Raw genomic sequence first — 24,192 nt, 5'->3', positions numbered from 1 at the left:
CTCTTTTATTTATGTTTCTCGTGTTTTTATCGTGTTTTCCTTTATTTTGCTCTTTTTCCCTTTTATTTCTTTCCTTTGTTTACTTGTGTAGGTATTGTGAGGATCGCCTTGGCAAAGGATGCAATTCGGGACCTCAATGATCAAGCAAGGAAGAAGCATTTGACTAGAGAGGGCTTAGAGAGGCCTTGGAGAGGCCTCGGAGAGGTCTCCAAGGTATTCCCAGCAGGCCGCGGGCGCGGGCCATCTTGCTGCGGGCGCGGGCCTAAGACGAGCAAAACTGTCAAAATGAGGCAGGAACTCCCCGCGGTTGCCCCGAGGGCTTCCCGCGGGCGCGGGTAAAATGGAGAGGTCTCTCCCCACAGAGAAACCGCGGCCCCCTTATCAGCCTTTGGGAGCAGGGGATCTTGCCGCGGGCGCGGGTCATTTCCCCGCGGGCGCGGGCCCCTAATGCCGCGGGCGCGGGTGCTGCCCAGACAGCCCGCGGAGGGTTCCGTAACCATTTTTCCGCGGGCGCGGGTCTATCGGGAGAGGGCGCGGGAGCTGCCGTTTTCTTCTTAGCTTATAAATAGAATTGTATTTCCTTTTTGAATCTAACTTTTTGATAATATTTCATTAGCTTAGTTTTAGAGAGAGAAGTTAGAGAGAAGTTCTTGGTTTTGGATTTGTAACTCAACATTTGATCAATCAAGTTTGGATTTCTTCATTTTCAATCATCAATATTAGTGAGAATCTCTTCCTTCTTTCATCTCTTACTTACTTGTTATTTGATTTTTTTTGCTTGATGCTTGTTTTTCTTGGATTTGAGTTTGATAATATTGAATACTTTGATTTCTATTAGATTTTGATATAGAATGATGATCAATGCAATTTCTAGTTATTTGGTTTTGAATCTCACCATGATTAGTGAGTAGATTAGTTGCTAGGGAAAGGGGGAAGTATGTTTGATTAATGGAAATGCTAGTTGATGCTCTTTGATTGGTTGATTTGTTGCAATTAAATTGGTTGACATAGTTTTGCATGAGATTGATTAGATTAGGATTGATCACCCTGTAAGATTAATCTAGATTGCATTGCAACTCTTAATGACATGACCAATTAATTTGAAGGTTGCTCTAATTGATTGAGTTTGCTTGTGATTCTTCTTGGTTTGCCTTTCATAGTGACCTCTAGATTGGCCTATTGGAGATAGCATTTGAACTCTCTTGATTGCTACTATTGTTTGTCCATTGCAATACTTGAATTAATTGATTGAGCTTTAATCTAGCATTAACATTGATCTTGCATGTGGAACCCATATCCCTAGTGTTTAGACCCTTGATTACTTGTTGAATTTGATCTAGTTCACTTTAGTACCAACCATAATCTCATTTTCGACTTCGAGGTAGCTTGACTTAGACTTTAGTTTTCATCATTGCATTCCCTTGGGATCGACCCTTAACTTGCCCTATATTCATATAAGGTTGGTTAGGTGTTTACAAATTTAGTTTGGCTTGGGGAAAGGGTAGATAACGACATGCATTTTCCTCTTGTCAATGAATATGGATTTGTAGATTAGTTTAGCTTTGATCTTGATATTCTTAATGGATTGTGAGTACTTAGATTGCTAAGGTAATGGTGAAGCATGTATTAGTAATGAATTGAGATTAATTTGGGGAAATTGATTGAGTTGATAATGTGATTAAATTGGTTGATTAATTTTGTGCATGTGTGTTCTTGATTAGGCTTGATCACCCTTGTTATTCACACTAGATTGAATTGTAAGTTCACATTGATACGGACCATTGATTTGTGGCTTGTATTTACACGATTGAGGTATCTTGTGACGTTTCCTAGTTAGAGTTTATCGTAGTTGGCGCTAGTTAGACCTCTACGAGAATAGCATGATATGCTCTTTTGGTTGCAATTTCGATCTTCCTTCACATTGCTTGACTTAATTGATTGACCTCCCAAATTGATTAATTTTCATTGTTAATGTATGTGGATCCTAGCCCTAGTGTTTGTTATTTTTGGTTTACAAGTTATTAGTTGTGTTTAGCCCTAGTTTAGCCTTACAACCCCACTCTTGACTTCAGAATAGCTTAGTATAAGACGATAGACTCTCAATTACCATTCCCTTGGGTTCGACCTTGACTTACTACTATACTAGTATAGGGGTTAGTTGAGTTCACAAATTTTGTTGGATTGGGTAGGGAAGGTAGCCAAACGACCTACCGTTTCATCGCCCGTCAGAAATCACTTGACTTTCAATTCAAAACGCTTTGTTTGAATGCATTTGACTTTCATTTGATTTAAAAAGCTTTGTTTGAAAGTGTTTGACTTTCATTTGACTTATTATTTTACAAAAGTGATAATAATAAGATTGATATAATTATAACTTAACACATGTATTGATGGGAAGGAGAACGGTAGGTCGTTGGGCTACCACCCCACCCAATCAAACAAAATTTGTAACTTTACAAACCCCTATTTAGCGTAGTGGTAAGTCAAGGTCGAACCCAAAGGAATTGAGGTCGAATGCACAATGTCTAAGTCAAGCTATTTCGAAGTCAAGTAAAAGGGGTTTATGAAGGAAACTAGAGCTAGAGCTAAATGATGCAAGAACTTATATGAAATCAATCTAAAGACACTAGGGCAATGGATCCACATGTAATTGTAATGGAAAATGGTAATTTGGGAGGTCAAACCGACTAAGTCAAGTGATATGAAGGAAGATCAACATGTATCCAAAAGAGCATACTAAGATGGTTCACCTAGAGGTCTAACTAGCGTCAACTACGCTAAACAATACCTAGGGAACGTCACAAAGCACCTCAATCGTGAAATTGCAAGTTACTAATCAATGGTCCGTATCATAGCAAGCTCACAATGCAATCTAGTGCAATAATCAAAGATGGCCAAACCTCAATTAATCACACACATGCACATGAATTATCAACCAAATTTAATCATATCATCAACTCCATCAATTATCCCCAAATTACTCTAAACCATTTCCCTAGCTAGGAAACTACTCACTAGCCATAGGAATCAAGATCAAAACTACAACAATCATCACATAATTGAAATCAAAGATTAAACCAACAATCAATCAAAATCAATCAAAATTCAATCAATAACCAAATCAATCATCAATAACATGGAAACAAAATGAAATCAACTAGAATCAAACTTGTATTGAAATCAAGAAGAAGATCCTTACAAAACTTTGATCTAAAGATCACAATGAGGAATTCTTGAGCAATCACCAAAAATCATGAGTTTCTCTCTCTAAAGTTCTTGAGTTTCTCTCTCTAAAATTCTCCCAAAACTAACTATCCAAAATCAATTTAAAAAACTTCTTCCTAAAAGAAATAACTATATATACAAAGAGGAGGTTGGTATTGACGCCCAAAAATAGACCCTCGTAGGTGCGGGCGCTCGGAGGAAAGAGAATGGTGCGCACGGGACACACCCAGATTGGTGCGCCCGCACGCACCAGGTGTGCAGCCGCACCCGAGCAATGTGCGGCGGCACATTGCCTTGGTGCGCCCGCACCTGGCTGGGTATTCCCCCTTCATCTCTTCGTCCTAGCTCAAGCGGCACACATCCTAGATGATGATGATGGAGGACAAAGTAGGCAGAAACTTTCTTGAATTTCTTGAAAAGTATAAGCCATGAGGAAGGCATATACAAAGCCTTGAAGCTTGCCCCTTGGATCCACCTTTGACTTGAAGCTTCTTGCACCATCTTTAGGCATGAAAACAATGAAAGCTCATAGAGAGGAAGCTCGGGAATTCTTGGACAATCAATTATCACCTACAAACAAATGATAAAAAGCAAGTAAAAGAGAAAAATAACAAGTAAACTAGAAAAAGCATGAAATAGAGAAACGGCATAAAATAAAGAAAACAAGAATAAAACTAAGGAAAACTAAAGAAAAGAGAGATAAAATGAAATAGAAATCATCCAAAAAGGAACCAAATGAGTGCCATAAATGTCACTCATCATGTATAATTAGTTTAGTCTTTGATTTAATCAACAAAGCTAATTATACATTATACTTTAATACATTAATTGATTTAGAATGTATTTTAAATGAAATATGAGGTAATTGAGTCAAATGAATTAGTTAATACTATCCATTGATAATAGTATTAATAATTTATTAAGTTTAAAGTTAATTGTTATTAGCAAATGTGTTAAGTTTAAATTTAATAACAAAGCTAATAAATTATTATAAGATATTATTGATTAGCTAAAATAAAATATAACTTTTGTTAAAATATTTAAATCTAATTTTGTTTAAATGAATTAATTAAATAACATTGTAAATTATTTGAAAGTTAATAAATTATGACTTTAAAAAAAAGTTTTTTAATGTTATGACTTTAAAACACATTCTAAATCATTAATATGAAAGCTTGAATAATTATGTATAATTAGTTTAGTCTTTGATTTAAATGAACTAAGCTAATTATACATTATACTTTAATATAACTTAAAAAATGTAATTAACAAATGAAATTTAAATAATTAATATACTTAAATTTAATATAAATATAATTTAGAAATTCTAATATAGTCATAATTTAAACATATGCATTTTATTTGACTTTTTATATCACTTACATCTTTGACTAACAAATTTAATGTTTATTAATAAAAAAATGGTTTAATGCATTTGACTTAAATTAGACAATGTTAAAATTAATTAATTAAAAGTCAAATGAATTATTCAAGGTACTTAAGTAATCAAATTTCATTTGATTTAAATAAATTGTATAATTAAAATAGTTTTAAATAAATTTAATTACCTTGATTTAATGTTTAGAAATTTAAAAAGCATTAAATTACTAAACATTCAAAAATTTAAAATGTGTTTGTGATTTCAAATGAACTTGATTATATTTGAATGAATCAAACTAATGGACTGATTATTTGATTTCAATATTTGTCAAATGAATTAGTTAATATATTTCAAATAAAATATTTATTTTAACATATATTTGACTCAATTAGCTTTGTTGCTAAAGTCAATTTACATCTATATATTAAATGGCTCTAATTTAACAATACTTCAAACTTTATTGCATATTTGTTTGAAAGCTAATTTGAAATCGTTTAACTTTTAGCTTTGTTATTAATAAGAAAATTAATAGTAAATAGCAATTATAAAGCTTTCAACAAAACTAATTGAGTCAAACATTTATTTTATCATTTGATATTAATTTAAACAAATTAACACATTTAGCTTATTATTTTTAAAATAAATTTATTACTTTTTTATTTGTGTTACTTTTGTTATTAGCTAATTTTTGTTAAGTCATACTATTATATTTACATTATAGAGTAAATATAATAGTATGACTTTAATGTGTTTGTTTTAAATTAACTCATTAGATTGTTTGACTTTTATTCAAACAAAGCTTTTATTACTTTTATAGGTATATTTGTTATATTTAACATAAAATGAATATTTCATTTGAAATATATTAAAGTCAAACTATTTGACTCATATTTTTTTTATACTAATAATCTAGTACAAATTAGCATTCTAAAAACAAAGCATTTAAATCAGTCCATTAGCTTTGTTTTAAAAACCTTTTTAATTTTATTACTTAATTTGTTCAAAAATCAAATGTTATTACTAAACACATTCGTTTGACTCAATTAAAATGTATATAATGGGTCATCATATTTGTTTGTACTAAAACATGGATAAATGTGTTTATGACTATATTATTATTAACACATTTTAAATTTGTTAGCTAATCAAATGATATTTGAATGACTTTGATTTTTGAGTCAAAACTTTTAATTTGATTCAAAGTATAATATTAGCATTCTAACTCAGCTTGAAATTATTGGTTAACATTTAATGTTGAATGTCAATTTATTAATATATTTAATTATAATAATAGTTATTATATACTTTAATTAATCATATTAGCTTTGAGTTTAATATGAATGTCTTTAATTAAATTAATATCAAAGCTATTTTAAGCATAATTTACTAAGTCAAAATCATAATGCCCTTTGTTTGAATGTGTTTGACTTTCATTTGACTCAATTAGCTTTGTTTTAATATTTAATACTATTTTAATTGTACAATATTTAATTAGTATTGAACAACCTGTTGTTTAAAATATACATTCAACACTTATCTAATTGAGTCAAAATGAAAGTCAAACACTATCATTTGAAATTACAAACACATTTTAAATAAAAGATTTTAATTAAGTCAAATGCATTCAACAAAGCTAATTGAGTCAAATGAAAGTCAAACAAAGCTAATGGACTGATTTTAAATAATTTGATTCAAAACAAAGCTTATTGAGTCAAAACTGAGTCAAAAATAATTGACTTTTATTTAAAATGAAAGTCACATTAAAAGGACTTTGATTCAAATCCTTAATAGTCAAATGCATTCAACACTAGTTTATAGTTTGTATAAAACACATGCAACTATAGGCATTTCAAGCTTAATGTTTTAGTACAAACAAATAGGCTTTGTTTGAATGTGTTTGACTTTCATTTGACTCAATTAGCTTTTTTCAAACTACTTAAACAAAGCTAATTGAATGCTTTAAATCAACAAAATATAAATTTGACTTTAAAATATTTATAATTGATTTAGAATGTGTTACAATTAGCTAATTTCATTTGATTAGCTTTGTTTAATTAGTTTAAATGTTTAATATTGTTCATTGCTTAAATTAATTATTAAATCATTAGAATATTTTACATTCAAAGTCATTAGAATGTGTAATATATGTGTTAATTGTACAATTTATTTCTAATATTTAACATTCAAAGTCAATTATAGTCAAACACATTCAACAAAGCGTTTAGAATCAAAGCTGTAAGATATATTTATTAATTAAAGTATAATGTACTTTATAACAATTTAATAACAATTAGTTTATGTAATTAATTATCAACTTTAATTTTTATCTATAAATTAGTTGACTTAGACTTTATAAACATTAAAAAGTTTTAAGATATATTTATTAATTAAGTCAAATGCATATTTGAAATATAACTTTATAAGAATTATTTTAACTTGTATAATGCATATAATATAACTTAAATATTAAATAGAATTTAATAGTTAAATACAGGAGTCATAGCTTTAAATTAAAGTATTAGCTTTGAAATTTTTATTAGTTAAATATTTAGCATATGAATATTTTTAAATTGAAATATTGTTTTTATGAATGTGTTCAATATAAGTTTAATATGTAATTAACAAATGAAATTAAAATATTTAATATAACTTAAATTTAATAAATTTTTAAAATATATGTTAAATTAATAATGGTGCATTTGTTAATTTAATAATGGTGCATTTGAAATAACTTTGATTAAATTTGTCTAATATAAAATGACTACATTCATACAAAGCTTATAGTTTATTTAAGTGAAAAACTTAATACTATTTTATAAATGAAAGTCAAAAAATCCGATTCAACGTGGAATGAAAGTAAAAGATGCACATTTTTACTTTCAAATAAAATACTTGTTGACAATAATAATTGAACATTTGACTCAATCAAATGAACATCACTTAAATCATTCAAACTTAAATATAGAATTTTAAAATGAAATTAAAGTGATTTTAAAATTAATATAATTGAAATGTCATTTAACTGTTTATAATATTAAATAAATTGCAAATATGAAAGTCAAATGATTTCAACAAAGCTAATTAAGTCAAATGAAAGTCAAACACTTTTTTAAATGTTGAGCTTTTTGACTTTTTATGGTTTATTCTAATTAAAGTTTAATAATTTTATTTAATGTTTAAAATATGATTTATTAAAGTATAACATTTGACTTTGATTATTTATAAGTATAATATAAACTAATTTATATCAAACACATGCAACTATATGTTAATAGTAAATTAAAATAATATTTAAATCAATCATAACTAATAATACACATTATTTTAGTTTCATATTAGATTGACTATAAACTATTTGATTATTTAATATGAAACATTCATAATTTACATTTACTGAACTTATAACTCAATTAAATTTTACTAATAGTGACTAGTAGATTTAAGTCCACATATTTTAATACATTATGACTAATTTGATTTAATTATATTTAATTAAACATTTAATATTTAATTAAAATTAGATTTCTTGAATTAATATAATAATGTTTAACTTTGTAATAATTTACCAAATTTGTCAGAAAAGTAAAACTTTTAGAATGTGTCTACCTTTCATTTGAAAGTCAAACATAATCAACAAAGCTAATTGAGTCATATGAAAGTCAAACACATTTGAATGTGTTCCAAGTTGCATTATTCATTTGATTTAGTATACATAAGCATACTAGTCACATGTGTATTATGCGTAAACAAAGCTTTGTTTATCTTGGCCCTATGATGACCCATTTTATTGAAAGGTTATAATTTTATTGAAAGGTTTTTCAAATGGACTATATAAAGCTTTGTTTATATATAATTGAGTTAAATGAAAGTCAAACACATTAGTTTGGTTTTTAAATTAGACTTTTTGAACGTCATTTTAAATAAAAGTCACATTTAAATGCACTCATTTAGTCAGATACTTAAACAATGACCATCTAAGTTAAATACTTTAATACATTAGTTTAAATTTCATTTTGACTCAAATATTTCAGTTGATTTAAATCAACAAAGCTAATTATACACGTTTGAAAACTATAGTTTAGTAATAAATATAGCTAATTGATTTGAATAATTTGACTTAATTACACTTGGACTTAATTAAAAGGGTTTAATTAACTAATGTTAGCTAATTAAGTCAAATGCATTCAACAAAGCTAATTGAGTCATTTAGCTAAATCAAAGTCATAGCTTTGTTGAATGCATTTTAACTTTCATTTGATTCAAATCAAATTGAGTCAATTAGCTTTGAGTTTAATATGAAAGTCAAAATAAAATAAAATTAGAAATTATCTCTAATTAACTAAATTATAATGTGTTTATGTTTATAAATTTGATAAATTAAAAAGTTTAATAATAAGTTTAAAATTTATGAAAGTTATTTATATTAAATTTCTAATTGACTCAATTAGCTTTGCATATTTGTCCACTATTATAAATAGTATTATAAAATAGTTTGAATATAAATTATATAAGCATCTTACTAATATATTATTGTATAACTATTTATAATAGTGGATAAATATGCAAAGCTAATTGAGTCAATTAGAAATTATTTGAAATTAAATATTAACAAACTTTAATATTTAGCTTTTTATTTAATTATAACACATTTGCTAATAATAATTAACTTTAAACTTAATAATTTTACTTTAACATATGTTAAGAGTAATTAAATATAATATTAAATATTATGCATGTATTTCAATTATTAAATATCAACTAATTATGAATGTGTTACTATATTTTAAACAACTTTCTACTAATTTAAAAATCTTAAAAATATGTTTGACTTTCATTTGACTCAATTAGCTAACTTCCATTTGATTTAAATATAAATTTATAAAATGAATTAACTGTACATATTTGAAATAATATTAATAACATTTAAATAGTGTTTACACTAGTACAAAAAATGGAATAGAGAACTGTTGAAATAGGCCTTATAAAACGCCTCAGAGCGTTCTTCTGCTAAGCGATGTGTAAAGTTTACAGAACGGGTATAGGAGGCGTTCTATATGAAAGGGAAAAGAGAACGGTTGCAAGAGGCGTTCTATATGCTAGAGATAACCGTTCTCTTTCCTATTTCATATGCTAATAAAAAATGAATAAAAGAGAACGGTTACCAAAGATAATTGTTCTCTTTGTCAATTTTTTTTAAAAAAAAAAAATCATTTTGCATTATGGATGTTCCTATATACTAATCTATATCGTCAATTAATAAATAAAATTGAAATTGAAATTGTAGAAGTCAAAATCAATTGTCAAATTCAAACAAACTTTATTATCCTTCATATTTAATTAATTACATCTCATGCTTCCAAAAAAAAAATTTAAAAATTACAACTGAAGTACATTTTGATACAATAATTCTCTAACTAATAACTTAAAAATTATCAATGTGGAAATAATTGTAATCCAATTAAAAAAAAACCCCAATTGACCAATTCAACCGTAGCCTATCGCGCTTGCTTCCACCAACCTCAACCATTGCAGCCAGCGCTTCTACCAATTTCAACCACCGCAGCCAGCGCTTCCACCAAGCTCAACCACCGCATCCTGCGCTTCCACCAACCTCAACCACCAAAGCGTCGCCACCAATAGTGCATGCAAATAGTGAAGCTGCACCAAACACCCACAAATCAAAGATGAAAAATATGAATTTAATCCAAATTATAACATAAAAATCAATTGATAAAAGTTGTAGATCTATATTTAATAGTTGAGAATTAAACAAGCTACCTTGATAAAGTTAAATACCAATAAACTCGCAACAGCTTGCGACCATTAACAGAGCAAAACATAGATTAAATGGTTCGATCTTTTGCTCACCGCACTGCATTGGAGTTGGGGTTGGAAAACAAGGCTCGTTGTATCTCTAGATTCTTCGTAACATCAACGGCGATGCAAAGGTAGGACAATTGTAAATAGAGGAAGAAGACGATGCAAAGGAGTTAATGCAACTCGGAGTTTTTAGGGCATTGAGGGATGAAGGTAGAAGAGAAAGGAGTTAGGATTTCAAAGGAGGGGAGAAGTGAAAGCAGAGGATCGGAAATGAAGATAGGAATGAAGTTATGAAGGAGAAATGGAGAATAATGGGATTGACGGCTATTTTAGGAGTTAAGAGGAGTTAGGGTTAGAATTTTGGGCCTTTTAATATGTTGAATTTTTCTTAATTTTTCTTTAAAAAATAATGTTAAACATGTAGAACGCTTGACGAAAAGGGGAGATCTATATTGTAAGTGTAAATTTTGGATCTACCAAATAGAACGATTAACTATGAAATGTGTTCTATAAAATAAAATTATAATTTAATAAAAATAATAAATAAATCAAATAGAACGGTTTAATTTGATAGGCGTTCTATATGATCTTGGTGACGTGGGGAAATTAGGTCGTTGGACTAATCCTCCTAAGCCAAACAAAATTTATAAACACTCAACAAACCTAAATACAAGTATAGAGGTAAGTCAAGGGTCGAACCCAAAGGAACGGTAATGTTTAAGTGCTTCCAATTATATGCCTAAGCTAGGTCGAAGGTGAAAGGTAAAAGAGGACACTAACAACTACTAAGACAAAGAAATCAAACAAATAAAATGCTAGGGATTAGGATTCAGCAATGAACAATGCAAATTGGTATAGGAAGTTGACTAAGTCAAGCAATGCGAGGGAAGATCAATTATGCAACCAAAAGAGCATATCAAGCTATTCTCCTAGAGGTCTAACTAGCGTCAACTACGATAAACTCTAGCTAGGAAACATCACAAGACACCTCAATCGTGTAAATGCAAGCCACAAATCAATGGTCCGTATCAATGTGAACTTACAATGCAATCTAGTGTGAATAACAAGGGTGGTCAAGCCTAAATCAAACACACACATGCACATAATCAATTAACCAATTTAATCACATCATCAACTCCGTCAAAATCCCCAATCTACATCAATTCATTACATTATACAAGCTTCACCAAATCCCTAACCAAACAACTACTCTAGAAACATCATCAATTCAACAAACTACTAAAGTAATCAACAATCAAAGAAGAACAATTACTCTAATCAAACATCAATCATCAAATCATCAAAATCTAATCAAAATCACACAATCTAAACATGAATACTAAACAAAACAATAAATGAGATAGAGTTTAGAAATGCTCATTGATAATAGAGTAGATCTCCAATACAATTGTCACCATTGGATCTTCAATCTCTCAATCACCATTGAAATTCTTCACTTTCTCTCTCTAAAATCTACTCCTAAAACTAACCCCTAAATCTAGAGAGAGAAGCTCTCAACTAAGCTAAGAATATGATCTAATTCTATTATGAAAACTTCTTACAAAAATTGGGTTCAAATAGGTATAAGAAGAGAGAGAAAATCGTCGAAATCCGATCGGAAAAAGACCCACGTTGGTGCGGCCACACAACAGGGGATGTGCGCCCGCACCACCATGATGTGCGCCCGCACCACCATGGTGTGTGGCCGCACATCCTTCGTGTGCGCCCGCACCTTCTGCGCGTGCGGCCGCACTCAGCTGGGTTTCTTCGAATCTTCAACTCTTCAAGCTCAAGGGGTGCACACATGATTTATGATGGTGATGGAGGACAAGGTAGGCAGTAGCTAAGGCTTAATATTGAGGGCACACACTTCCTTTGAAGGGAGCACAAGAGAAGAGCCAAGACTTGGAACTTCCACTTCTTTGCATCTTGAGCTTCCCAAACTCCATGAACTTGATCTTAAAGCTTCTTCCACCATAGTGGATCACCAAAATCAAGACCCGAACCTCGTCCAATACCTACAACCACGAAAATAGAGCAAATAAAGAAGAAAAGGCTAGAAAACCAACGAAAAGCACAAAAGCTACAAAATAAGAGAAGAAAGGTAAAACTAAGCAACAAAGCAACAAAGTCGATAGGTGGCATGACACGTAACTCTTTCTAGAACTCTGGGTATGACCAAAACAAGTTGACTCTTATGCAGGATACGGGAATAAAAATCCGGGTTGACTCAAAATAAATAAAAAAGTCAATGACTCGACTCTAATAATAAAAAAAAAGAAGGTTTGATAAGAGGAAAAAAAAGAAGAAAAAATAAAATAAAAATATGCACACATAAGCACATTGTCACGAATGATGCAATGAAGTTCGGAACCCAAAGTCAAGATCTATGTTCCACTATGGTCAAGCTTATTTGGGTGTCAACGGGTACCATGGTTAAGAGTTTGGACGAGTTAGCAACGCAGCCTTCCTTGAGGGTGTATGCCAACGGGCGGCTCCGCGAGTTCGTGATGAAATCAAACTCGACTCCATGGTTTGGGTTGATTTAAAAACTCGGATGAACCCTTATTGCCATGAGTGTTTTTGGGTTTATAGAGGTTAAATCCCCCGAGCTAGCCACGTACGTAGAACACGTACTATTGTGGAAAAATAGGAAACCTAATATGCATATGCATATGTGACAATGCCAATATAATTAAATCGCAGGAATACATTTCAAGAATCTTTCAAGTCTCATCCACTCATCTCAATTAAATACCGATCACTCAAATCGATAAATAACCAAGAATCCTCCCCAGTGGAGTCGCCAAATTGTAGGCGTCGCTCGAAGTGCGCCTACGTTAAAAGCATGTTGTGAATATGATTGGCACTCATAGGAAGTGGGAATTGACATATGCAATTAGTGACACGATTAGAGACAAGGAAAGTAGGGAGCCGCCAACAACTGTTTAAGGAACTTGTAAACCGTTCACGGATCATTTAAGGAAACCACGATTAAGGGACAACGATAGGCAACAATGATTGACCCGTGAAGGTTACACCCCAATCATAATCCATGAGATTACTAACTCCATATGGTTCGGAACCACGAAAGGAGGATCGGGGATGATGGTACGAAGTGAGTCATGGAGTCACATTCGCCCGTATTGGCCTCTACTCGATTCTTATAATGAAAAGTATTCCTGTGATCTGAAAGGCATACAAACAAAATATTAAATTCACTCCAAACTATTATTATGCTAAATTGGTTGAATATTAATACACACATTATTCTAAAATATTGGTGATCACTTGATATAATAATAAGATTAAAGGAACCTAAACCACTTGTCCAAATTATCTTATTAGGCGCGATTTTCAATTACATATTCCCTTTAACATGCAATATGGTGATCATAAATAATAATAATAATAGAATCAACATTAATATTGGAAGCAATTCAACAATAATAGCGTTAGTCCAAATCAAATAAAAATAATCCTAATCATGATACTAGCAATAAGAAAATAAAATAAGTAATTAAATTAATTAATTACTCATATTCCGCGCGTTCCTTTAAATTGCTACATCATAAATAAATTGTTAGTAATTTCAATAAAAAATAAATCAAATTGAAATTAAATTAACTAAAAAGTAGAGTTGATTTGGTCCAAACCCTCAGTTAATTATACCTTTCACGCCTTGGTTTAAGTATAGAACTTCGGGTATTGTATGGACTCCTTAGAGTGCTTAAGGGATATAAAATGAGACAATAGGGTGACTAGAGTTTAGGTTAGAGCAAGAGAGAGAGGAGAGAATATTTTTGGTGTAGGGAGAGATGATGATTTTTGGTGTAGAAGAGAGGAAGAGAGAATGATTTGATGCTCAAGCTTGTTGATGATTGAAAATGGGAGATATGACCTCTATTTAGGCGCTGTTTGATTCACCTTAAAAAAATACTATTAAGTAAAAATAATTTCAGTTCAGTAAAATTAATTTCAGTTCAGTAAAATTAATTTCAGTTCAGTAAAAATAATTTCAGTTCAGTAAAAATAATTTCAGTTCAGTAAAAATAAGTTCAGTTCAGTAAAATTCAGTTTTCTTAAAGAAGAATTATAATAGAGGATCAGTAAAAATAATTTCAGTTCAGTAAAAATAATTTCTATTTATTAAAATTAAGTTCAGTTCAGTAAAAATAAGTTCAGTTCAGTAAAAATTATTTCAGTTCAGCAAAATTAAGGTGAATCAAACAGGGCCTTATAGGGAAAAAAGAGGGGTCGAATCAAGAAAAGATAAGAATTCAAATCGGATAAAACTCTTGCGATAGACAGCAGTTTTTGCGGTTTTTGTTTTTATCATATCGTTTGATCCAGAATTCAGAATAAGATGAATAAAATATCGTTGGAAAGCTCTTGAAGTCTACTTTCTAACCCAATTAGAATCAGATTAAAATATTTTGTAGCATAAATGATATGGCCAAAATAGTGGGACGGTGTCAGTTTTGGATAGAGTTTCGTATTTCGCTCATATCTTTTTCGTTATAGCTCGGAATTAATATTACAATATATCATTGGAAATATAATTTCAAGGGCTATCCAACCATATAAGAATCTATAACCCTTAAAAAAGTTTGAAGTTGGGATCAATGTAGCTTAGTAACAGTATCCCCTTAGGAATAGTAAATTCTGGCACTATTACACTTTCACCCTCAACTTTAATGTATTGCCATATTTGCCCTTGCTTGCATTGGCTGATTTTACTTGCACCGGTGGTTTTCTCTTTCTTTTGTCGGTTCCTGTTTTTCCTCTCCGCCTTTCGTTTTGGCGCCTCTTCACGAACTCCCTCAAAACTAGTCATCTTTATGGCTTTCTCTCTCCTTACCTCCATTTTTTCTCTCCTCCCTCCATTTTACATTTCCTGAGCATAGCTAACATCGCAAGAATGGAGCAGCAGCAGTGAAATCCAAGGGCGGCTGAACTATAACAAGAATGGGAGATATACAGCGTCGAGCTTTACGTGATATGTCTACCACCACCCTCCGTCACTGCTTATCGGTAACAAAAATTTAAATAAATTCTGACTATTATTGTTGTTCATTTGATGGTTGATTACCCAACATTTGATTTATTTTTGTTGATTGTGAAATGGGGTAATGTGAATTTTTGTGGGTATTTGAAAAATTGAGTTTTTTTTGTGGTTTAATTTAGTTTTCTAATTGAATTTTTCTGTCCAGCCTTCACTTCTTCTTTGACTACTATACTCCTGCTTTTCCTCGACAACACAATTTCTCAATCTCTCTCCTTTGCTCTTCTTCATTGATCAGAGCTCTCCATTTAAGGCTTGCAGCGTGTTCTGAGCTTAATCTCCTCCATTTAAGAAGCTTCTTTAGGTAAGATGTTTATCCTTTTTATAATCATCTAATATCAATTGACAATCTAGGATATAGCTTCAATTTTCATACAAATCCACTAATCCTTTTTTGGTTAATCATTATAATTAATTTTCGCAAATTCGATTGAGAAATCGAACTATTTCTTGATTAAAGAGTGTTGATGAAACTCTAAGGATTTTCACCCTTCTGATTCAGGCTTTCATTTTTGTCGAACAAGAAAAAGAGGAGAGAAGATGCGATGAAAGGCAACGGAGGAGGTAATGGTGGTGGCGAAGTTTCTGGCATCAGACTGCCGCCATGGACTGCAGCCACTTAAAATATAAACTTGTAATGTAGTTTCCTCCCTTTCAATTTGCTGTAGTTGAATAGGAAGATGGATTTCATGAAAGTTGCTGTTTTCTAGTTCTTTTTCGTGATTATACTTTAATTTAATGAAACCCACCATTAATTTGTGATGGAAATTCGTGGTTAGCATCTGGATTAATAATTGTAGGAATATTTCATTCTATTGATAAAGAACTTTTCTTGTTTGTGGAAATTATCATGAATTTGTTGAATTAATCATCGCAAATTTATAAAAATTCCTTTTATTTTTAATTGAGAATCATGGTTGACCTGAAAATTTCTAATCAGAGCTGAAAATTTGATAACTTATGAAGGATAAATTTTATGTTTTTTCTGGTTAACAAAAATGCTACTATTCTCATTATAGTTGCATTGCTAATAAGCTTTTTCAAAATTTATATTCTTTCAGCTCTGAGCTAAATTGTTCTGTAAACGTATAGGGAACTTATGCCATCTTAAATCAATGTTGCCTCATGACAGAGTCAATGTTGGTTCTGTTAGAGAAGGTTGCACCTGATGCATGAGTGATTAAAGTTTCTTCTGGTGGGGTGTATACTTCTCCGATTTATTGTTGTTGCTAGATTTAAATTTTTCTTAAGGGCCGGATCTGAATTTTTCTCCTATGGCCTATTAAACTTAATTGAAACTTTAGAATTAAGGCGACTCAGATTTTTATCATTTAGACTGGATTTGAGTAGAAAAGTTCAGGTGGTTATCTTATTTGTAGGTGTTATGTGTTTGTTAATTTCACTAATCAAGGGCCATTTGGGTTTGTTTTCATTTTGCTTTGAAATAATATTTGAGTCATTATTTTTATTTTGATTATTCATTTGATGGATTTTGTTTTATAATTTCATGAATTTTCTGAGCATTTTGTGCGTGGTTAGGACTTCTTACAGAAATTTTGAAGTAGTGTGATTGTTAGATTGATTTTCGGCTAAAGAGGAATTTATCTATTTTATCAATATTGCAAGATTTTGAAACTAATCCATTTATATGGCGTGCATGATAATGTCTTTATAATGTCTTTATGGTTGTTGTGAACAATTGTAGGGTAAACCGAGCTTCCACCGTTTCGGGTTTGTCGTGTGTGTTGCTGCATAGCTGCTAGAGCTGCTAGGGCTCTTATGTCAGTTGTTCAAGGAATTTCTCTGTCTTCTGAAGGGTTAATGAACATATCCTTCTCATTGTTTTGTAGTTTTTCTTTCTTATTGACGTGTAGTATTGATATTGTGCATCATGAAGGTACAGTAAACTAAACTATATCTCTGTTGACAGCCCCTAGGTATGGATATAGCACTCAAAAGGTCTTCCATTTTCTGAATTTCCTGGTTAAATGGAGGAAAGTTGAACTGATGGTTTTCAGAAATGAAATAACACTTTTTGGATCTTTCAAATTTGGAGAAAATCTTAGGTAAAGAATTATTGCTTACTATAATTAACTTAATGCTGTTGTTGTTGCGGCTAGATGCATGGTTTTCGTATTTCTCCATATCGTGCCGCGCTTGCAGCCTGAGGTTTGGCATGGTAGGTGAGTTGGTTTGTTCTACAATTGTAACTATGATTATAAATGTGTAAAAAGACATGTATGTTCTGGCACTTTCATGTAAGATTATTATCATAATTTGTATTTTTTTTAAAAAAAATTCAAATGAGGGATTTATTTGCCTCGAGTTGATGAGCAACTAGATAATGCTTGGAGGAGTCTTGAATTGGTAACTAACATACTTAATTAATGTATGAGCTATTGAATTTGCAGTAAAATATTTTATATTAAAGCAAATCAACCCCCATAAATTTTAACTCATAGCTGATTTAATTTTAAATGCTTTGTTAAATATTTTAACACAACCTAGCAACGTATAGTGAATTGGCAGAAATTTTCTTCTTCCAGAGATGTAGAAATATTAACTGTAAATCCTCGGTGCCTGTGGATGACTGTGACTGTATGATTTGCTCGACAAAGAAGGGATTTTGCAGCAAGTGTATGTGTTCTGTGTGTCATAATAACTATGATTGTGCCAACAATACCTGTAGTTGGGTTGGATGCGATACTTGCTCTCATTAGTGTCATGCTGCCTGTGGTGCTGAGAATAACCTAATAAGACCTGGCGCTAGCTTGAAGGGGTCCTCTGGCAAAACTGAGATGCATATTGTCTTGGATGTGTTCATGCTTTAGAATTGTTTGGATTTGTCAAAGATGGGTTTATCTTTTGCGCTAAAGATTGGGGTATACAAACACTGATTAAGGAGCTTGATTTTGTTAGAAGAATCTTTAGAAAAGTGAAGATTTAAATGGCAAAGAGCTATATCTTAAAGCTGCTGAATTGCTCACAAGGCTTGAAAGAAGGGCTATATCTTCGTTAGATGCCTGCGATGTCATTATTCACTTCTTCACCACCAAGTCTGGTAAAAGTCTTACTGATTTCTTTTTAAAACTAACTTATTTTAGTTTGTGAACCCTTTGCATCATCAATGTCTTCTGCTTGTCCCATTCTCAATTTGTATTTAAGATGGCATACTTGTTAGTCTCTTGTCTACCAAGTGCTGGGAATAGTCATTTTCTATAGGCTATTCTACTTGCATAAATAGCTTAAAGTTATTTCCTGTGGCATTAGTGGCATGTGAGCAATGGTTTGGATATGGGATCCGTTATTTTGGATTTGGGAATTTGTGAAAGAACTGGATCAATGTTAATGTGGTCTCTGTTAATTGGTTTTTTATGTGTATAATCGAGTAGTGAAAAAATCACTAAAATAGGATGATTTATCGCTGGTAATCAAAGATGACTATTGCTGCCAAGTAATTTGATTATCTAGAGAGGCTATAATAAGGGATGAGAAGGGTGTTTTAAATTGGGAGAGGTTCCATTAGTCTTGTCATATCAATTGGTACAATTGTTAGCAGGAATTTAAACTCATTTATTGAGGAGTCGACGTTCATCTTTGAATGCACAATATGTGAAACACTATGGTTCTTTTGATTTTTTTTTTTTATTATTATTGTTTTTTTTGTTTTATATAAGAATCTTCATGGGATTTTATGGATATAGTTCCATTGAGGGAGTAAATCAACCTTCTGATTATATTACTGTTATTCCGTGTTTAGGACCATTCTTTGCCAACGTTGATGATGTCTGACTTCTGGTTAATGTAATTTTATAGCTAGGGCTTGAATAATTGATGTTTTATATAAGTTTATTCTCTTCTTGGCAAAATAAACAAAACATTGCCAGCATACTTTTTCTCATGGGTGGCTCTTGGCCCTGTACCACTAGCGAAAGGTTTGAATTCATCATAACTTCTGTGCTTGACTGAGGTTACATTGTTAACTGCTTTGGATCAAATCTATGCAAGCTAATATGAAACTTGTCTACACGTTGATGATTTTTGTCTAACTGGTTACTTTTGCTCATGGATTTCTTTTGTCACAGACAAGGACATAGCAGATTTTGCTGCTACTGGTGTTGGGGCAAACGAACTTACAGCCAGTCAAGGGCGTCGTCGGGATGATGTGTTCCCTTCTCCATCCTCCAATTTGGCTTAAAAGTCTAGCTTCATTAAATCTACTGCCATGCTGCAAGATTTGCATTCTTATGATTTCCATCAAAGCAGTCCCAAGCCAAATCTATCAAGTGAGCGAAAACTATCCCCTAGGTATGGATAGAGCACTCAAAAGGTCTTCCATTTTCGAATTTCTTGGTTAAATGGAGGTAAGTTGAACTGGTGGTTTTCAGAACTGAAATAACACTTTTTGGTTCTTTCAAATTTGGAGAAAATCTTAGGTAGAGAATTATTGCTTACTATAATTAACTTAATGCTGCTGTTGTTGTGGCTAGATGCGTGGTTTTCGTATTTCTCCAGATCATGCCGCGCTTGTAGCCTGAGGTTTGGAATGGTAGGTGAGTTGGTTTGTTCTACGATTGTAACTATGATTATAAATGTATAAAAAGACATGTATGTTCTGGCACTTTCATGTAAGTTTATTATCATAATTTGTATTTTTTTTAAAAAAAATTTCAAATGAGGGATTTATTTGCCTCGAGTTGATGAGCAACTAGATAATTTGCTTGGAGGAGTCTTGAATTGGTAACTAACATACTTAATTAATGTACGAGCTATTGAATTTGGAATAGAATATTTTATATTAAAGCAAATCAACCCCCATAAATTTTAACTCATAGCTGATTTAATTTTAAATGCTTTGTTAAATATTTGCATACAGCCTTATATGGCTTCAAATCCCTTTTAATGATTTGGAAGGAAAAGCTTGGGGAGATAATAATGGTAATTTACATGGATTGCATTTTCTCTTTTGGTTACACAAAAGAGGAACACAATTGAAGGGGTCTATTTTCCTCCCGTTTAATACAGGTAATACACCAAGATACTCTCAAGCGCAAGCCAGGAAGTTATGGTATAGACTTTGTGAATTAGCTTAAGCAACACACATAAACTTCTTAAAGGCAGAGTAATTAAAAGGAGCTATAAAAGAAATAATAATTAAAAAAAAAGATTTGGTACGGAAAAAAATGTTAAAATTTCTTTGCTTTGTTTTATGTGTATGCAGGTTTGGTTTTTTGTTGTTGTTGTTGTTGTTGACTTGTTGTTGTTGTTTCCCCATTAATATTGTGCTTAATGTATATAATTCTAGGCCATGCTTCGCCCCCGAGCTCTATAGTAGACAAATATCTCACTAAATGATATGTCTGCAGTGTATAGGTTGTTAAAGGCATTTAGAATTAAGTTAATGCATTTGTTCCTTTTTGTTTGCTTATCTCACTAAATGATATATCTGCATGTTAATACATTTGGTGGTTACAAATATCTCTTACTATGGGTGGCATTCTGAAAGATCCTCTTTCACAAGAGGAAACTACTTGTAGGTCTCTTTGGTATGAACTTCATGTATAATACAAACTAATTGCACTACTGCTCTTCAAGTTTAGGATGTTATTTTATCGTGTTTTCATCAGTTATTAACTCTATTCTTTGTTTCTACTATTTTTTTTTTTTAGATAATATGGGATGAAGTGGGCAAGCTTGAGCTTGAACAAAAATGCATAGGAGTATACACTAGAAAAGCTGATGTGGCTAACCACTTTAGAGCTCAGCTCCAATTCGCTATTAATGATTCAAAGGCAGAACTTGCAGCCTATGTTCTGCAATGGGAGAACTTTCATTACATGTCAAGTCACCTACTGTTGTTAAAACAAATTTAACTGATCCACGATTCCATATTTGAATCTTTGTAAATTTTTAATGATTAAGATGTATTCAGACTCATTTCTTTGATCAATGTCTATGAGCATTAATTTATGTCAATTAATGAGATACTAAACTGAGAATATATAATTCAGATTATGCAAATGCTCGAAATTTTGATGGAGGAACTGAAATACTGTAAGCCATTCTTTCACAACTATAAGAAATGCATAAAAGAAAAGCTGACAGGAAAGACTAAGTTCTTACTCATTGAACAAATTCAAAATGTCTAATGGGGTTAATATACAACTCAATTTCAAAATTATTATAAGGAGTGTCAATTTTATAATCAAGGCTATCTACCAATGTCATTAACAGTAGACTGAATTTTGGAATCACAAACTGTTGGATCAGCTTGATTGTAAATTTGTAACAGCAGCACAAGTATAGGTAGATACTACATATTTTACCTATAAATTTGTTAGACTATTCAATAGTGATGTTTGATTCATAAGATTTAAATGCCACAACAATTATAGATTAATGCTTTGAATCAGTTTGAGATTTTACCAGTTTGAGAGATATAATAGATTCTCTACTTCTCTCATAATTGTGAAAGTGAAACCATATGAACGAGGTGTATATGCAGATAGGATATAATTTTATGAAGTACAATCTTTTAGAACATTTACAAGACCATTGAATGTGAATCCCTATAATTGTTATCAAAGACTTGATTAACTTGTAATAAGTACTCCGTATCAAAATCCCTAAGCAGACTTGACCATCACATTTAAAGTGTATGGACATTTTTTTTTCTTCTTTGGGTATATGGACAAATTTACTTCTTAATTACGATCATTAAGATATATCCAATGAGTATAAACATTACTAACGTGAATTTTTATAAATTTTATAAATTTTGAGATAACCACACACAATTGACATTAACCAAATTTCATATCGCAGAAGTTAAGGGGGCCCGCGCGTAGCGTGCTAGGCTTTAATTTTTATAAACAGTACTTCTTAATAGCAACTTCTTAATTCAATTCTTTTTTGTCATCAAATTGTAAGTTTTAAGTTTTCTTCTTGTTTTGTTTATAATATTCATGGGTGTTAAATTTCTACTTTAGTTGAGCTTTGTCATTCATCTGGGTATCTATGTCTGTGAAATGATCTAATAATAACTCATAATTTTTTTCTTTCTATTCTCTTAAATTTATTATTCTGGTAGTATGATCTTATATGATAGTAATTGTTAGTTCAATTATGCAAAATTATGCTTGCATTTGCATAATTGATCATTATCTCATAAAACCCAAAAGGGATTTTATTTAATTGTTATTATATACTTGTGTATGTATTTTCTAAATTTTTGTTAAATTCATGTATTTGTTGTGTGGGATTTAGGGAAGATTTATAGATTGATTTTACGCAATGCATTTGATTAGACCCTTATATAATCTATATAAGCTTTGAGTAGAAGATAAAGAGTTCTAAATTTTGATTAAGAAATCGATGATTTACTAAAATTGAGTATTTTTTCATTATTTGCAGGAGTTGAAATCAATGAAATGTGTAAAATGGAGATGTGATCGACAATTCAATGTGTGAATCCTCCACCAACACCTCCATTGCCCGGTGCACAACTTAAGAGGGTTTTGCTTAAGTCCAAGGGCATGTCATCTTACAAAGACTAATGCTTTGTAAGCACTGTAATAGCGGATTTGTATGACCGCCTTTTTGATGAAGTTTATTAAGCTGATGATGGTAGCCGTATTTATGCCCATGCTAATATATTGGTAAGATCTTTCATAACCCATTTGACTTTTTGCCTTTTTTTTTTGAAAGAAATTAAACAATTTTCAATTCAGCTTGTCAATGTTGGCTTGTAGGCTTTGATATTTCAGTATTTAAATATCATTGAAAGAACACGTATTTTGATAATATTATTATCAATGCATGGTAAAAAATTTCCGAGTTTTCTTGAATCGCTATGCATTCAGTTTACTTTGATGGAAAAATGACTTATTTAGGATAAATTTTATGATGTCATTGAAGAAGATAGCTGATAGTTGTACATTGACAGCATGAAGGAATCCAAAGTCAAAAGTCAACACAAATCCACCACCATTCATGGTGTTCCACATTGTGCGGTTCGTGTTTTCATTTGATATCTCTACTCTTCTTGGTAATATATTACAGAGTTTCATTTTTATAAATTTTTTATATATTAATTTTGTATCTTGTGAAAGCACATTAGTTTTTGCATGCTAATTGCTGTGTTTTTGCACATTAGTTGATGTTTGTTCTTATGTTCTTTAGGTTGTTAATTCCGGGGAATGGTCATTAATTTCACGATACAGGGCATCTAAGGACTCAGTTTTCTAAGGTCGAAATGATTGACAATTTTGTGTCTAAGATGAAGGTATCATGAGATATGTTTGCCAAAGGTGTTACTTGTGTAAATGTTGTCTTAAACCTAAGCAATTCTTAAATGGGTCATTATAGGCTCTACTTATTTTTTCTATGTCAGTTGAACATATTTTCATATTTAGGTACTTGTTTTTGCCTGATTAGTAGTTAAGATCTCTGCATTATTTTTTAAAGCTTAAAACCATTAAGGTTTGCAGGTTTGCCCATGACTTATCATCCTTTGATAATTTTCAATTTCCATAACCAAACATATTCCAAACTCTTGGCAGGCTTGTAAATTCCTAGATGAGAAGTGGAACCCAAAGTTTGTGGTGATTGTGGCTCAGAAGAATCACCATACCATGTTTTTCCAGCCTAATGCTCTTGAGAATGTCCTTCATTTAAGAAATACAAAAGATGCTTCATGTTT

General features: G+C 31.3%; 1 long non-coding RNA gene across 8 annotated transcripts; it reads left to right on the top strand.

Annotated features, from left to right (window-relative positions):
- Positions 1-15,211: 15,211 nt before the first annotated feature.
- Positions 15,212-21,479, top strand: LOC145617856 (uncharacterized). 8 transcript variants are annotated; one of them, XR_014107806.1, is made up of 9 exons: positions 15,212-15,460; positions 15,640-15,795; positions 15,994-16,125; positions 17,197-17,308; positions 17,422-17,557; positions 18,181-18,552; positions 19,577-19,855; positions 19,982-20,044; positions 21,161-21,478. It is a non-coding gene; the product is annotated as an uncharacterized LOC145617856 (long non-coding RNA). The 8 variants fall into 8 exon arrangements; XR_014107802.1 differs by having other exon boundaries at positions 17,422-17,670; positions 18,038-18,552; XR_014107804.1 differs by having other exon boundaries at positions 17,422-17,674.
- The last annotated feature ends 2,713 nt before the right edge of the window (positions 21,480-24,192 follow it).

This window comes from Chenopodium album, chromosome 26, assembly GCF_948465745.1.
Source record: "Chenopodium album chromosome 26, dcCheAlbu1.1, whole genome shotgun sequence".
Lineage (NCBI taxonomy): Eukaryota > Viridiplantae > Streptophyta > Magnoliopsida > Caryophyllales > Amaranthaceae > Chenopodium > Chenopodium album.
Note: the sequence above shows the minus strand (reverse complement) of the source record. Positions and strands in the feature narration are given on the sequence as shown.